At 39.1% G+C, this 16,201-nt stretch overlaps 1 protein-coding gene and 1 pseudogene across 1 annotated transcript in view; both read left to right on the forward strand.

The window, feature by feature from the left end:
• Positions 1-16,201, forward strand: part of LOC146485164 (uncharacterized) — a 428,948-nt gene that overhangs the window by 242,937 nt on the left and 169,810 nt on the right. The gene's annotated exons all lie outside the window — the stretch shown is intronic.
• LOC146485174 (uncharacterized) lies at positions 2,850-3,607 on the forward strand (annotated as a pseudogene).

Here is a 16,201-nt window from a genome sequence, read left to right on the forward strand (position 1 = left end):
CTTTGAAGGTCCGGTGACTGTTGGATCCGTTGTATCGAATCCCGCGCTTCGGGTGCGCTTTGACTCGCACTGGTTTCAGTGCGAGCTGCAGTGATTTGCCCCTCACACTGATCCAAAAATGCAATCAACATTTCCACGTCGGTCTTCTTTATTTTTATAGTCATCTATGTGCAGGAAATATTAACATATATACATCAGGTTTTACGACCGTCTCCTTCGATTTGTGGATGTCGCAAGCGAAATCGGCTTTGGAATTCAAAATTAGCGCCATAAACATTCAAACTCTCACTGTAATTCAAAGAAATACAAACCTTACGAATTCTTCCATTGTGACAACAATATTATCCTGTGAAGGCAAAAGGGAGCAAACCCACAACGGCAAATAATACAAGGAAGATAGGCTTCCAATAATATATTTTATTCCACAGACTTATTACAGTGATCCGTACGCAACGACGGTTGATTGACAAATGATTTCGAGGTACCTAAGGCACCTCGCCTTTTATAGCGCGTCTTCGTGTTTAATTGTATCTTGTGTGCAGCGGCGCCGCATGAAGCCACAATCCTTCCCTTTAAATCAGACAAAATTGACTTGTCGACCTCCGCCTTGACTTATCATGCCTCGTGCAAGCACCGAGACACGTCACATGGCATCGAGACCATCGAGACTATGGTTCAAATCCCCCACCCCTTATGCATGGGGATCAAATTACCCACCCCTGGGAAGGCAAAGAGGTCAAATGCCCAGGGTATACCCGGGGGGCGATGTTGAAGCTTCGATTTGATTGGTACATAACCTACTTTCGTGTAGTGTACTTTATAGCAATAATATAGAAACAAAAGGTTCCAGCACAAATAATAGTGCCTAAGACACAAAAGAAATTCTGATTTTACCTAAGAATGGAGCTAGCTACAACATATACACCATATATAACAACGAATTACGAAGTGCACGTGTACAGATGGTGCCAAACAAATTTCAATGCATTGGCATTTTTTCTTGATCAAGATCAGTGTAAGAATCTTTTTCCCTAGGCATTTCCTTGCAAGATTTTTGTTTTCTCTTCGAAATTAGTCCGCAGGATATTTTTTCTGAAATCACCCATAACTACCCTACTCCTCAAAAGTCAAATGGTTGGCCCCTAATAAAGGTTACCACCACTACATAACTCTACATGTACTACCTTAAAGCGTGACCATTCCGTGTGACAATTGTATAATCTGCCAAGACAGTTAACACAAAGTAAAGCGTGGTTTTACAGGAGATCAAAAATTCTCCGGAGAGCTTCTGCCTGAGGCGGAATCAAGAAGTTGTTGTTGTTCAGGAGGGTCGTACTCGGTAAGATTTGGCTCAAAGATTTGATGGGAAAGACGATCGCTTTCAAAATCGCTCTCCTTTGATTGATGTTCTGTATATGAAGTAAGAGAATGTTCAATAGAAAGTAATGATGAGCAAAGTGCCGTGCCAACACAAGATTCTAGACTGCAGGTAGTCCTTTTGTGGATACACTCTGTTTTTTTTATAAGAACGTCTAATTTTGGAGCTGAGGCTGAACGTTCTTATATTTTTTTTGCGATTTGAGGCTGAAAATGTTCTTAAGATGTTTTTAAATTACATGGTAGACATGGTATACACTACATGTATTTCAGTAAATCAATGCGGACATGACCAGGAAACCTATCAAAGTACATTGCCTGCTGAGATATGGTATCAAGAACTGCTGATTATGACAAACCGAGATGTGTGTCCCCATTGTTAATGTTATACAAAACATGCCCTAAGTATTTTGGTTAATTTACATTTGTTACCTTGATTTTATATACAGATTAGCCAAGTAAAAACGTTCTTAATCGACTCTAGCTCAGCCTAAGGAATGTTCTTAATACGTTCTTAAAATTTTGGTTAATCTCAGCCTCAACGTTCTTATAAAAAAGGTTCTTATAAAAAAAAAAAAAAAAACAGAGTGTAGTCGAGGGATCGCGCGAAATAGCCGAGCCCGAAAAAACTGGAGCAAACGAGTGGAGGGGGGCTTAGGGAGAGGCGGGAAAAAGGGGAAAGGAAAAGTTAGGGACTGCGCTCTTAGCTGTAACAGATGCGTTCAGGGTAACTCCGCCCACAATTTGTTAAACGCATTAAAAATCCGATCAAAAATGACAGCTAATAAATAACAACTCCGCCTCTATCTGTCTCTCGCAGGAAATAGCCACATGAAACCATCTTTCCTGGGCATACAAGTATTACGCTGGTAAACCTCGCGGAATTTACTCAGTCCTCGCAGTGTTCGTCGAAGAAAAGTAAAAAAGCTTTGAATGACCGAAAGTGCGCCAACGAAACCGGTGCAAAACCGGCGCAAAAACGCGGGAGAAAGCCTAAAGCGCAGGATGCTTCAGATTTTTGCCGTGTGTGTTTGGTAATCAAAAAGGAATTGTGACCAATATCCTTGACCCCCTGTATTTCTAAAGTGGCGGAGGAGTTCGTCGTGGATGGTTTCGTGAAACCTGCGGTCATGAGTGTCCTTGATCACAACCAGTACGGAGTCATCCCAAATTCCTCAACCACAATGGCGCTAATCAGCATGCTGCACAGCTGGGACGGAAACGGAGCCACCGTAAGAACATTATTATTCAGGACTACCGTTAAGCGTTTGATTGAATAGATCACAGCATACTCGTTAGAAAGTTGCGTAACCAGTGTAAATTACCAGCTAGTATCATCAACTGGATTATAGATTTTTTATCAGACAGGTCCCAGCGGATTAAATTTACATCAGAGTGTTTTTTCTGAATGGGGCCCAGTCCCCGCCGGTGTACCGCAAGGTACCAAACTAGGCCCGTGGTTGTTCGTCCTAATGATTAACGACCTTGATACGAACGCACAGCAATGGAAATATGTGGACGACACCACGGTGTCTGAAGTAGTAGTAAAAGGCGGAGAAAGTCACGTGCAAGCAATAGCTAACAGAGTAATAAAGTGGTCCCACGAGACCAGGGTTCAATTAAACGCCGATAAGTGTAAAGAACTCAGGGCCTCCTTTGCTAAAGAGCAAAGAGCCTTTGATCCCGTTATCATAGAAGGGAAGGAGGTAGAATTAGTTACTAGTACTAAGCTACTAGGCCTTACAATAGCGAACGATCCAACATGGAACGTCCATGTAACTGAGATAACCAAAAAGGCTAACAAGAGACTCTATTTCCTAACTCAGTTAAAAAGAGCGGGAGTTCCGAAACAAGATCTAGCAATGTTCTATGTATCGTGCGTGAGATCTGTTATAGATTATGCAGCACCTGTCTTTTTCAACGGTCTCCCCAAGTACTTAAAGAACCAGCTGGTACGGCTCGAGAAAAGAGCAATGTCAATAATAACATCAGGAAAGTGCAACTCGGCAATAGAGGTGGGGGTAACACCCATTTTGGATTATCATTACGGTCTATGCAGCAAGCTTTTTGATAACATTGTTAGTGATCCAAACCATAAATTGAAAGCGCTCCTTCCACCAGGTTATGACAACTCACGCTATAACTTAAGACGACAGCGTCATTTTAATATACCGAAGCTTTTTACAACAGAACCAAAAACACTTTTATATATGCGATGACGAGGCTGTAGTTTTACCCCATATACTTTATAAGTTAACATATTTTAATATAAATACTTTATATAGAATTTTTAACACTGTAATTATTTTTTTTAATTATTATCAAGGATTCATCTGTAATTTTTTAAAGTATCATAAAACATTTGTAAATAATTGCGCAATTCAGCCTTTGGCTGCGATGCAGTTTTTAATAAACTATTTATCTATCTATCATCTAAACTTTAAACGGAACGGTACTTACCTTTCGTGCGAAAATCTGTATAAATCTCAGAAGTCCGGCACTGGAAATATCCCCCCTGAATAAAATAATTATTGAAACCCTTGAACTTTGTTTAAGTTTTGAGACTTCTTTATCGTCCCGTGTTTGCTCACAGTGTGCGTTGAAAATAAGAAATGCTGCAGAACGGTTGAAATTCACTCGCGAAAACATCAGCGATCCACAGGAGAATTTTTTGAAATCAAAGGAAAGCGGCCAAGGATACAACAAGGAAAACCAAGAACCAGTAGAAATCTTACGGTTTGAAAGACTTGCGAAGTCTCATAGATCGGCAACAGAAAAGAGACGGAAAGCTGGAGAAAGCGAGTGAGGGGAAGAATCGACAGATCGCCGAGAACCTGTGAAAAGGCCAACCCCGGGAGAGGGACTCCCATATTTGGGCTATATAGGTATGTGCGGCCCCAAAGGGTATGGTTTTTCAGCCGCTTTGGTCATAAATAGGGTAACAATTTTAACCATTTTGCCGCCATTTTGGTAACAAATAGGGTATCGATTTTTTGCACTCTAGTCTTGAAGCTACTTCATCATGATGTTTACGGCAACTGTGTACGTGCCGCAATGGCTTGTCACGCGCTCCGGTCACGCGCTGGGCTCGAAGGGTTTCTGAACTGAAGTTTACCAGACACTATCAGGTCATAAATAGGATATGAAATTTTTGGTCAGGTCATAAATAGGGTAGTGAAAATCGGAGATTTTGGTCATAAATATAGTAAGGGTTTTTGGAAGCGGGCCGCACACCCCTATCCAATTTTTTTTGGAGTACCCCCCCTGAGAGGCCAGCGAAGCGACCATTACTATTTAATGACAGGAGTGAAGACGAAGAATCGCTGAGCTTGGGCATTGATCCGAGCTTCTTTGAAAAGTCAAAATATCCAGAAGTTGTAATGCATTTGAATTTTTTTTCGGGGCCCAGAGTAAATAAATCGACGACACAAACACTCGACGTGTATTTTACAATAATAATACTGCGAAGCGGAAAACAACCACGATCGAAGCCGTGTGAGAAAAGTTTTTCGCTTTTACGAAGCTTTAATATATAATGGATTTCCCGAAACCTATGGGAAGAATGGCAATTACATCTTTTCCCGATAAGAGCGCTTCTACTGCTAGCTTCTGTTCCAAGCCGCCGAGTTGATAGCTTAAATTTACGAAGACATCGCTGCTACTCTCTTTCACGACCGAAGCCATTTTCCTAGTGATCTAAAATGTTGATATCCAAACGTGTGAAGACGTCAATTACACATCAAATTTTTCTGACAGCAGCTATTGTTTATGAACCAATCGGAATTTTCCGTTGCTGGAACGAGTCGGGAATTTCGAACGCGTTGGTTACAGTTAAGAGCGCAGTGTCGCGCACAGTCCCGCCTCTCAGGGGCACCCAACGACAGTTTTCTCTCAGATCCTTTGAAACGCTGTTTTAGGCTATCTGGAGTGCTTTTAAAGCTTTGTAGGTTCATTTCAGGCCGCACTATAATATTTTTATCTGTTCGGTCATTCTAGGGCAACTTGAGTCTTTTCGAAATTACTAGGGCATCTTTGTCCATTTCCCGAAAACCTTAGGCCTTATTTCCTTTCCGAAAATCTTAGCTGACCTTTTTTCGGCACTCGAAACAACATTTTTATCAATCCGAAAACACTAGGCCTAAAGTTTTCCATATCACGAAAGTTCGAAGTGAAAATTCGCTTTAGAAAATTGTAGGGGATTAAGGGCCTTCCGAACAGATAATTTACCGAAACAATCCGTTGGGTGCCCCTGGCCTCTCCCCCAGTCTCTTGTCCTTAAGGCTACTGCCATGTTTCGCGAGTGCCTTCAGGGAAATCTAGCGTCGCGCGCTGCTTTCGATAAAACCACGAAAAACTATATACCACTGTAAAGCTGATAAATTGAAGTTTGCGAAAATATCAATGTTTTTTTTTTATTTTGTTGGACACATAAGCGCTCAGAGGCCTGCAAACTCAATACTAGCGACGTGTACTTAACTGAATTACCCACTCTCACGTAAAGGCTTACAAACAAACAGGCGGCACAATATCAATCAGGAGATAATAAGCTAACAAAGTCTGCCAGGCTTTTTCTTTATTCCTATTGGTTTGTGAGAAAACCCATCCTAAAGATGGACAATAGAAAATTTTTGTAGTCCCTTCAGATGTTAACACGTCACGGGAAAAATATTTTGAATTTCGTAAAAGCCTGACACAATTTGATGCAGTAATATCTGATGACCATTTTTGCCAAATTTCGTTGAAATCTGGCAAATCGACATACCCTATTAATTCATTTGAAGATGGGGAATTCGCGCAAAAACAAAAGCCGTGTTTTACGTCCTTGAAACATTTTCCGAGTTTTCGCACCTCATTAAAATATTTGTCAACGCGCTCACGTCGCCGGCCGGCCAATCAAACACAAAGAAGCATTCCCTGGGGAGTTCTGTAAGCATTTAGTGTTACTGTAATTTTGTAAAGCGATTTCTTTATGAGAAAAGTTAAGTCAGGCGCGAGAGAGCCACGGGCGAAACCAAAACAAAGAAGAAAACGGCAGATAGACGCAGAACATGAAACTGGCAGCCCCAGCGGAGTTGACACGAGGCACGCACTTCTCACCGTTATCAGTACACGAGGCTTCGCGCTGAGGTTCGCTGCTTATTTTCAGCCGCTCAACAACGGCGAAAGTGGCTGGATTGTCGCCGGCATCTTCGATTTCGGGCTCCGAACTGATGTTCGACTCTCCACTATCCGATTTATCCTCCTCGAATTTGTCTGCTGCCGAGGCAGTTATAGAAAATCTGACTGGTTGTACCAAGAACCCTTGTCGCTCTCCACCAGCTGAAGTTTTTTGGCTTCGTCAAATGATTTTTCGACCTTCTTTGGGCCCGGTTTTTTCTTAACTGTCACCCAAGGCGACTTTTCTAGTTTCGCTTTCTTCATAACAACCGTTTACGCAATGCTTGAATCCAAAATGGAACGCTCTTTCACAGTAAAATTTTACATACAACGCCGTGACATGCGATGAACACGATGTAGACAAAAATATGCAAATTCGCCGGTAATTCGAGATCGCGGGTAAATTTTGCCGCGTAATATCTCAACACAGTCCCGCATAAATTGGATTATGACACCTTCAATCGCTCACCGCTTTTCCTACAAAACTTTGTTTTTCAGATAGCTCGCGTTCTTTTTAAGATTTCTAACGGCTGTTTTCACGAAACTTTGCCTCCCTTTCTTGTTTCAACAAGTATCTAAAAAAAATTATTTGAGAAAAATTCGACCTTCCTTCCCTATAAGTAACCTTAATTTCTCCTCGCTCCAGTCTCGCTGCGCTGTGAGCGCACCCACTAGACTAACCAGGAAGGGACTGCTTGCAGCCTAACAAGATTCAGGGTTGCGTTTAACAAACCCAATAAGGGTTTATATGGGGATCGAAATTTAGGGCACTAAAATGTAAAAAAAGAAATACATCAGAACATGTTACCTTGCCTCCTTGTTTTGTTCATGGTGTGGTCTTACCGTCTTAGCCGTGTTTGGCCGTTTCAGCGCGATTCCAGCAAAATTCTCTTGCCTGCGTCGCAGACACTCTAAACCTTCTGTGTACAATCGGTCTAAACAAATCGTTTAGACGATGCGTGGACCAGCTGCAATGCAGGCGAAATCCCCATACAAACCCTTATATTTCTGTTAGGCAACAACGATTCTCATTCATGACCCCCGGGTCAATCTCGTTCCGAGGGTTCCAACCTATTCGTCCCCTTGTAACGAGGTTGGGTGATTGGACGAATGACGTCACGTGACGACTACGGAATACAGTCTACGGTAGGACGCACCAGGTCATACAAGTCGTGGACTGGAGCGAGTACGCTGAAAGCAGACTCGTACCCAGTCGCCATTTACGTGTTTTGTGGGGTGAAAAGATTGGATACGTGGATGGATTGAGGCGCGCGGGGTGTCAGGAGTAGAGGCGAAGGAAAAATAGCGACTGGCAGATTTCGATCCAATATGGCGTTCGTCCGAAGAGTGATTTGCTTTTTGTTGGTTTGTAACTCACGGTCGTGCTGCCGTAATGGCTTCTTCGCGGGAATATTCGTGGGAAGACGAAATATGACTGTGATACTAACCTTCGATCCACAATTCACTGAAAGAACTGTCCAAATCACCCACATTGTCTTCCCGCGAATGTTCCCGCGAAGAAGCCATTACGGCAGCACGATATTACAAGCCAACAAAAAAGAAGTCACTCATCGGACGAACGCTTTAGCTCGTTAAATACCAAACTAGAACCCGCAGTGGATTTTGACTGCAAGAAATGTCTTAAATTACTCCGTTTTCTTGAAAAAGAGCACTGCACGGTTCCACGCACGATTGCACGGATCTGTCAAACGAAATATGCCAGTCGCTATTTTTCCTTTGCCTCTTCCCATGACACCCCGCGCGCCTCAATCCATCCTCGTATCCAATCTTCTCACCCCACAAAACACGTAAATAGCGACTGGGTACGAGTCTGCGCTGAAAGGGCACGGAAATCGAAGTGCATATTGACATCAAGATTTCCAGTATGCGATGTTAGACTACGATTGAGAAAATAATAAGTAATAACAGAAGGCATACTTGGAGTACATTTAAGGACAATTGTTTATTTCTGAGCCAGAGATTACAGAGTGAAAACATAAGCTTCTTACTTACTTTGTAGACCGAGAAATCAGATCTGCACTGCCACTGAAAAGTAAACAAATGCATTAAAGTTAATTGCTAATGGTAGCAATATCGAGTTTAAAAGTGTGAATTTCATCTATAAACATACTTGGCTTACCTAGTAGTATCTCCTTCCTTAGACATAGTGAATTCTGCGTTATAATAAGGAAAAACAAGAATTATTATTGACAGCCGGTGAGTAAGCTTATGCAGGCTTATGACAGCTTCATTACGCTAAGTCTACATGGTCGTCACATCGTGTCAGTTAATTGACTGCGAAAAATCAACCAAAACATATCTGCTCCACTACTTTAACCGAAAAGAAGAAGGCTTCGGTTTGTTTCACCTAACATTGTAACATATACGAAAGAACAACTGGCAAGAAACAGCCAAAAAATACTTACGTAGTCGCCACTACCTACTACTCCCCGTAATAGAATGAATGAATGAATGAATTCTTATACACCGCACATATCACCAAGTCTCATGGCGGTTTACATTTCTGTGGGGTGAGATCGGACGTCAGCATGTGAAGGCGCCTCTGGCATCCGCTATCGGTCCATATTCGATCTCACCCACCCACCCACTTAACCCAGGATAATAGGATGTTGTTGTGCGCGTATGACGTCATATTCCTCTCGGTGCAACTAGATTCAGCTCTTTATGTGGTTCACGGCCATTTTTGGCTCGAGTAATGGCCACACAGTGAGGCTGGACTTCGCGTTGAAGATAACTGGTCTTCAGTTCCCGTTGGAATATCGATGTAAACTTTGGCGTGGTAAGTATTTATCACCTCTACTTTCCAAAGCTGAAGAAAAAAGGTTTACACTGAAAATTTTGATCGTAGTGGCACTTTGACCACTATTCTTCATTCCTCATCGGAGGTTGAAGCCTGACTTCCAAGCTTTATTTTGATTCCAAACATGGCGGATAAACGAAGGAGAAGACAGCGAATAACTGGCTGAAGTGGCGAGGGCCACGTAAACTCACAAGTTTCGAATCCAACAATTTATTTACTTGAACCAAGGGGTTTAATAAAATACCAATTGCTGGATTTAGGTGGGCGAGCAATAAAATGAAAAATGTAGTAGATGTTATATAAGACTGAATTTACATATGGTGCGAAAATTGTTCAGGATGAATGAAGGTGCTGGATACAATTAACACCGATAGAGAAACGGAAAATAAGGACTAAATCGTAAAGTGCTAATTAACAAAAACCGCAATACTGGCTGTTCGTTTTTGGTAAAAGCAACCTACATTTTGGTCACTTCCTGTTGTTCGCGGTTGAACGTCGCTACGATCGCCGATGATCGTTTTAAATTTAGTTGAAAATTGCTGTATTTTTGACCCACGATATCGACTTTCAGGAGTGATCGCGGCAAACGCAACCTCAGGTCGCAATCGCGGCCAGCTGAGAAAGACTGTGATTTAAGCATTTTATCACATGAAACAGAAGGATTAAGAAAGCGAGATCACAGCTAAAATCAGCCTCAAAAGGAAGGGTGTTAACGGACTTGTGCAAAGGAAAGATTAATACAGTGTGATTACGGATACATTCTACAGGTAAATACAAGGTTTGCAGAAATGCGAGACCTTTTTCTATTCTCAAATATAATTTTCGCTCCATACATTTCTTTCTAATCCAAATAGCCACGTTTCTCTCCAAAATATGAGAGAGCCGCTGTCGTTACGTGAGCGCCGCGTCCACAATTTGAAGACCATGATAAATAAGCAAATGGAAATAAAGAGTATTTATATTGTTAGTGGCTTCGACGGCTCCTATTGAAGTTTTGAGTTCTGTTTCCCCAGATATTTTTTCTTTCTTTTTTCTTTCTTTGTTTTCTGGCAATGTAAGACTAGAATATAAAACAACAGTTTAAATCAACCCATCAGTCTGAATAGATTACAAAGTTTTCTTGCGAACGTGTTTTGGAGGCGTTTCATAAGTGGCAGATCTTTGCACGATTCAACCCCACCATTGAGTAATTGGCGATGGGCTTTATTACTTGAATTTGTCTTCCTTGGTAAAAATAAAACGCCTAAAGGAACACTTTTAAAATTGAAATTGTATTTTTGAATTTATGCCCAGAAACGGGCACGTAATGAATAGAAGAAGAGAACTCTTTGTCAGTTACCGTATTTCAGTTCAACGAGATACTACCGCGTCGCAGCTCTCTTGGAAAGTAAAACGAACTGATATTGAAGAAACTCGAATTCTTCATCCAGAAGTAAGTCCCAGTTAAATTTCTCTATATTTTAGAGTATTGTTTACAATCCTAATGATATTTTGAGGATAATTTCTTAGAAGGTATTCATTAATTTCCCGTGAGAGTTTGTTGTACCTTTCCAACAACCAGTCACAAGTTTCTAAACCTAAATAAAGGAATTTTGGTATTTCAGCTATAACAGCTAACAGAAGTAAAGGACTGAAAAAATTAGATATCCAAAAAAACAACCAACGAATTTATACAATTGTAAATTCTAACTTATGATAATGGTTGAGCGTGGAGATTCTGAATGAAAATGCATCGGTAAACTAGTGAAACATTTAACTAAGAAATTGCTTACTTGCAAAAAAACAAACCTTTCATTCTCTGTTTCTTGATACACACCAGAGTAACAAACTTTCCGCTGCATGCTTTAAAATTGATATTTGAGGGAAGCTGAATTCGTTTAATCTATTTTAAATCATGTGTAGCTACTGAGCAAAATTATTCGATTTGAAAGACGTAAACTTTCCTTTACTTTGAAAACGGTATAAAAGAATTTGTTGGTGAAATAAAAGGCATCAAACTGGGCTTGTAAAGCATTTATATTTACCTTTCTTTGTGTCATCAATGCTATTTAACAGGTTTGGTAATTGCGCTTGTTTGTAACAATAGAGCGAAAGAGAAAAAATTTTCGATTTCTGTTATAGAAGCTATGATTATTACTTTTGATATGTGAATAGAAAATTAAGTTCACCCGCCTTCGATTCAAGATGAGCCTACAGAAATCGCAACTCTCATGGAAGCTAAAAATAATATCAAAGAAATTCGAATCTGCATACAGGGGCAAGTCCCAGCTCGTGGATTATCAGAACAGTACGACACTATTTTGTCCCTTTGAAATGCGCAATGAGTTATTTGGCGATAAGTTCTCATAAGGGGTTCATTTCCCGTTAGAATTTGGGCTAGATTTCAACCAACCTCACAACTTTCTGGACCTGAATAAATGCATTCAATTATTTTTAGCGACAACAGCTCACGAATTGAAAATGAGGTTAGAAAGAAATTTCAATATAAACAGGAAAAATAAGAAGAGAATTTAGATTGCTGAAAAAATTTCAACTTGTGGCGTGATCGATAATGATACGGCAGAGAAGAGATTGCCAGTGAAATGCACCAAAAATGGTAAGCGTCCTGCGCGCAGAAAACAATTTCCCCTCCGCGTTTTAAATGTTTTATAATTTATGTTTCAAGCTGAGTTCGTCTATCTTCTTTAGCCCAAGTTAGATTTGAGTTATGTTTCCCCTGATATTTTTCTTTCTTTTTTCTTTCTATCTGCGTAATTTGTTTGTTGTTTTTTATTTGCTTTTTGGCATTGAAAGGCTAAAATATAAAATAACATTTTATATCAACTCATCAGTCTGATATTAATAGATTACAAACTTTCCTTACGAACGTATTGTCGAGGCGTTTGATAAGTGGCAGATCTTTGCACGATTTAATTGCATTGAGTAATTGGCGTGGGCATTATTTCTTCAGTTTGTGTTCTTTGGTAAAAATAAAGCGCCTAAGGGAACGCTTTTAAGATTGAAATTGTATTATCAAGTTTATCCTTAGCAACGGCCACAAAATGTATAGAAGAATAGAACACTTCGTCAGTTACCGTATTTCAGTTCGACGAGATACTACCGCGACGCAACTCTCTCGGAAAGTAAAACGAATATCGAAGAAAGTCAAATTCTTCATCCAGAAGTAAGTCGCAGTTAATTTTGTTTTATTTTTTTAAAGTAATGTTTACAAACCTAATGATTTATTTTTAGCGATAATGTCCTAGAAGATATTCATAAATTTCTCTCAGAATTTTTTGTACCTTTCCAACAACCAGTCAAAAATACCCAAACCTAAATAAAGGAATTTTAGTATTTTAGCGATAACAGCTAACAGAAGTAAAGGACTTGCGAAAAAAAAACTTTCATTTTCTGTTGCGTAATACACACCAAAATAACAAACCTCCCGCTGTATCCTTTAAAAATACTATTTGAGGGAAGCTCGTTTGTACTACTTTAAATCGTGTGTAGCTACTGAACAAAGTTATTCGATGTGAAAGACGTAAGCTTTCCTGAACTTTGGAAACGGTATAAAAGAATTTGTTGGTAAAATAAAACGCAAAAAACTGGGCTTGCAAAACTTTGATATTTTTTTTTCTTTGTATAATCAATGGTAATGAAACAGATTTCTATTTGCGCTTGTTTGTCACAATAGAGCACAGGAGAACACTTTTTAAGAATGGATTTCTGTAAAAGAAGATTTGACTTTTACTTATATAAATGAATGGAACATTAAGTACACCCGTCGTCGCTTCAAGAGGAGCATACAGAAATGGGAAATCTCACGGAAGCTAAAGAGAATATCAAAGAAATTCGAATCTTCATACAGGGGCAAGTCCCAGCTCGTAGATTATCAGAACAGTGCGACACTATTTTTTCCTTTGAAATGCGCAATGACTTATTTGGCGATGAGTTCTCGGAAGGTTTTCATTTCAAGTTAGAATTTAGGCTAGATTTCCAACAACCTCACAAGCTTCTAGCCGTGAATAAATGCATTCAATTATTTTAGCGACAACAGCTCACTAATTGGAAATGAGGTGGCAAAAAAATTTCAGTAGAAAGCGAAAAAATACGACGAGAAATTAGATTGCTTAAAACGTTTCAACTTATGGTGTGATCGATAATGATACGGCAGAAAAGAGATTGCCAGTGAAAATGCACAAAATTGGTGAAATATTTCACGAAATAAACGTCGCACGCGCATAAAATAATTTCCTTTTCTGCGTTTAAACTGATTTATAATTTTTTGTTTCAAGCTGAGTGCATCTATCTTCTTTAACACAAGTCAAATTTGAGTTATGTTTCCCCTAATATTTTTTCTTTTTTTTTCTTCTTTCTATCTGCGTAACTTGTTTGTTGTTTTTTGTTTAATTTTTGGCATTGAAAGGCTTAAACATAAAATAACATTTTACATAGACTCATTTGTCTAAATAGATTACAAACTTTTCTTGCGAACGTGTTGTGGAGGCGTTTGATAAGTGGCAGATCTTTGCACGATTTACTTACATTGAGTAATTGGCGATGGGCATTATTACTTCAGTTTGTGTTCTTTGGTAAAAATAAAGCGCCTGAAGGAACGCTTTTAAAATTGAAATTGTATTTTCAAATTTATGCCTAGCAAAGGGCATAAAATGAATAGAAGAAGACAACTCTTTGTCAGTTAGCGCTTTTCGGTTCAACGAGAAACTGCCGCGTCGCAACTCTCTCGGAAAGTAAAACTAATATTGAGGAAACTCGAATTCTTCATCCAAAAGTAACTCCCAGTTAAATTTCTCTATATTTTAGAGTATTGTTTACAATCCTAATGATATTTTGGGGATAATGTCTTAAAAGGTATTCATAAATTTTCTGTTTTTTGTTTGCGTTACCTTTCCAACAACCAGTCACAAGTTTCTAAACCTAAATAAAGGAAATCTAGTATTTTAGCGATAGCAGCTAACAGAAGTAAACGACTGAAACATAATTAGATATCAAAAGAGCAACCAACGGATTTAAAGAACTGTAAAGTTTAACTTGGGGCACAATTTATTATGATGGTTGAGCTTGGAGATTCTAAATGAAGATGCATTGACAAACAAGTGAAAAATTTAACTAAGAAATTGTTTAACTTGCGAAAACAGAAGCTTTCATTCTCTGTTTTGTAATACACACCAGAGTAACAACCTTTGGCTTTATGCTTTACAATTTTTATTTGAGGGAAGTTGAATCCGTTTATTCTACTTTAAATCGTGTGTGGCTACTGAAAAAAAATATTCGATGTGAAAGACGTAAGCTTTCCTGTACTTGGGAAACGGTATAAAAGAATTTGTTGGTGAAATAAAAGACATAAAACTGGGCTCCCAAAGGTTTAATATTTTCCTTTCTTTGTGTAATCAATGGTAATTAAACAGGCTTGGTAATCGCGTTTGTTTGTCACAATAGAGCGCAGGAGAACACCTTTAGAGATTGAATTTCTGTTATAGAAGCTTTGACTATTACTTTTCTTGAATGAATGTAACGTTAAGTTCACCAGTCTTCGGTTCAAGAGAAGCCTACAGAAATCGCAACTCTCACGGAAGCTAAAGAGAACATCAAAGAAATTCGAATCTTCATACAGGGGCAAGTCTCAGCTCGTGGATTATCAGAACGGTGCGACACTATTTTGTTCCTTTGAAATGCGCAATGAGTTATTGGGCGATAAGTTCTCGGAAGGTGTTTAGCACAAGTTAGAATTTAGGCTAGATTTCGAACAAACTCACAACTTTCTGGACGTGAATAAATGCATTCAATTATTTTAGCGACAACAGCTCACTAATTGGAGATGAGATGGCAAAGAAATTTTAGTAGAAAGCAAAAAAATAAGAAGATAATTTAGATTGCTGAAAAAGTTGCAACTTGTGGCGTGATCGATAATGATACGACAGAGAAGAAATTGCAAGAAATTGCAAGAAGAAATTGCACCAAAATGGTGAAAATTTTCACGAAATAAGCATCTCGAGCTCAGAAAATATATTCCTCTGCGTTTCAACTGGTTTAGAGAGTTTTGTTAGGCTGAGTTCGTCTAGCTTCTCTAACTCAAGTTAGATTTGCGTTATGTTTCGCCTAATATTTTTTTTTCTTTCTTTATTCTATCCGCGTAATTTGTTTGTTGTTATTTATTTGGTTTGTGGCATTGCAAGGATAAAATATAAATAACATTTTCAATCAACTTATTAGTCTCAACAGATTAAAAACTTTTCCTGCGAACGTGCTGTGGAGGCCTTTGATAAGTGGCAGATCTTTGCACGATTTAATTACATTGAATAATTGGTAATTGGCGATGGGTATTATTACTTCAGTTTGTGTTCTTTGATAAAATTAAAACGCCTGATGAAACTCTTTGAAAATTGAAATTGTATTATCAAGTTTATCCTTAGCAACGGCCACAAAATGTAAAGAAGAATAGCACACTTCGTCAGTTACCGTATTTCAGTTCAACGAGATACTACCGCGTCGCAACTCTCTCGGAAAGTAAAACGAATATTGCGTAAACGTCCGACGCGCAGAAAATAATTTCCTTTTCTGCTTTTCAACGGATTTATAATTTTTGTTTCCAGCTGAGTGCGTCCCATCTTCTTTAACTCAAGTTAGATTTGAGTTTTCCCCTGATATTTTTTCTTTTTTTTTCTTCTTTCTATCTGCGTAACTTGTTTGTTGTTTTTTGCCGGTTTAATTTTTGGCGCTAAAAGGCTAAAATATAAAATAACATTTTACATAGACTCATTAGTCTAAATAGATTACAAACTTTTCTTGCGAACGTGTTGTGGGGGCGTTTGATAAGTGGCAGATCTTTGTACGATTTAATTACAT

Source organism: Pavona decussata, unplaced genomic scaffold (assembly GCF_977016875.1).
Source record: "Pavona decussata unplaced genomic scaffold, jaPavDecu1.1 SCAFFOLD_27, whole genome shotgun sequence".
NCBI lineage: Eukaryota > Metazoa > Cnidaria > Anthozoa > Scleractinia > Agariciidae > Pavona > Pavona decussata.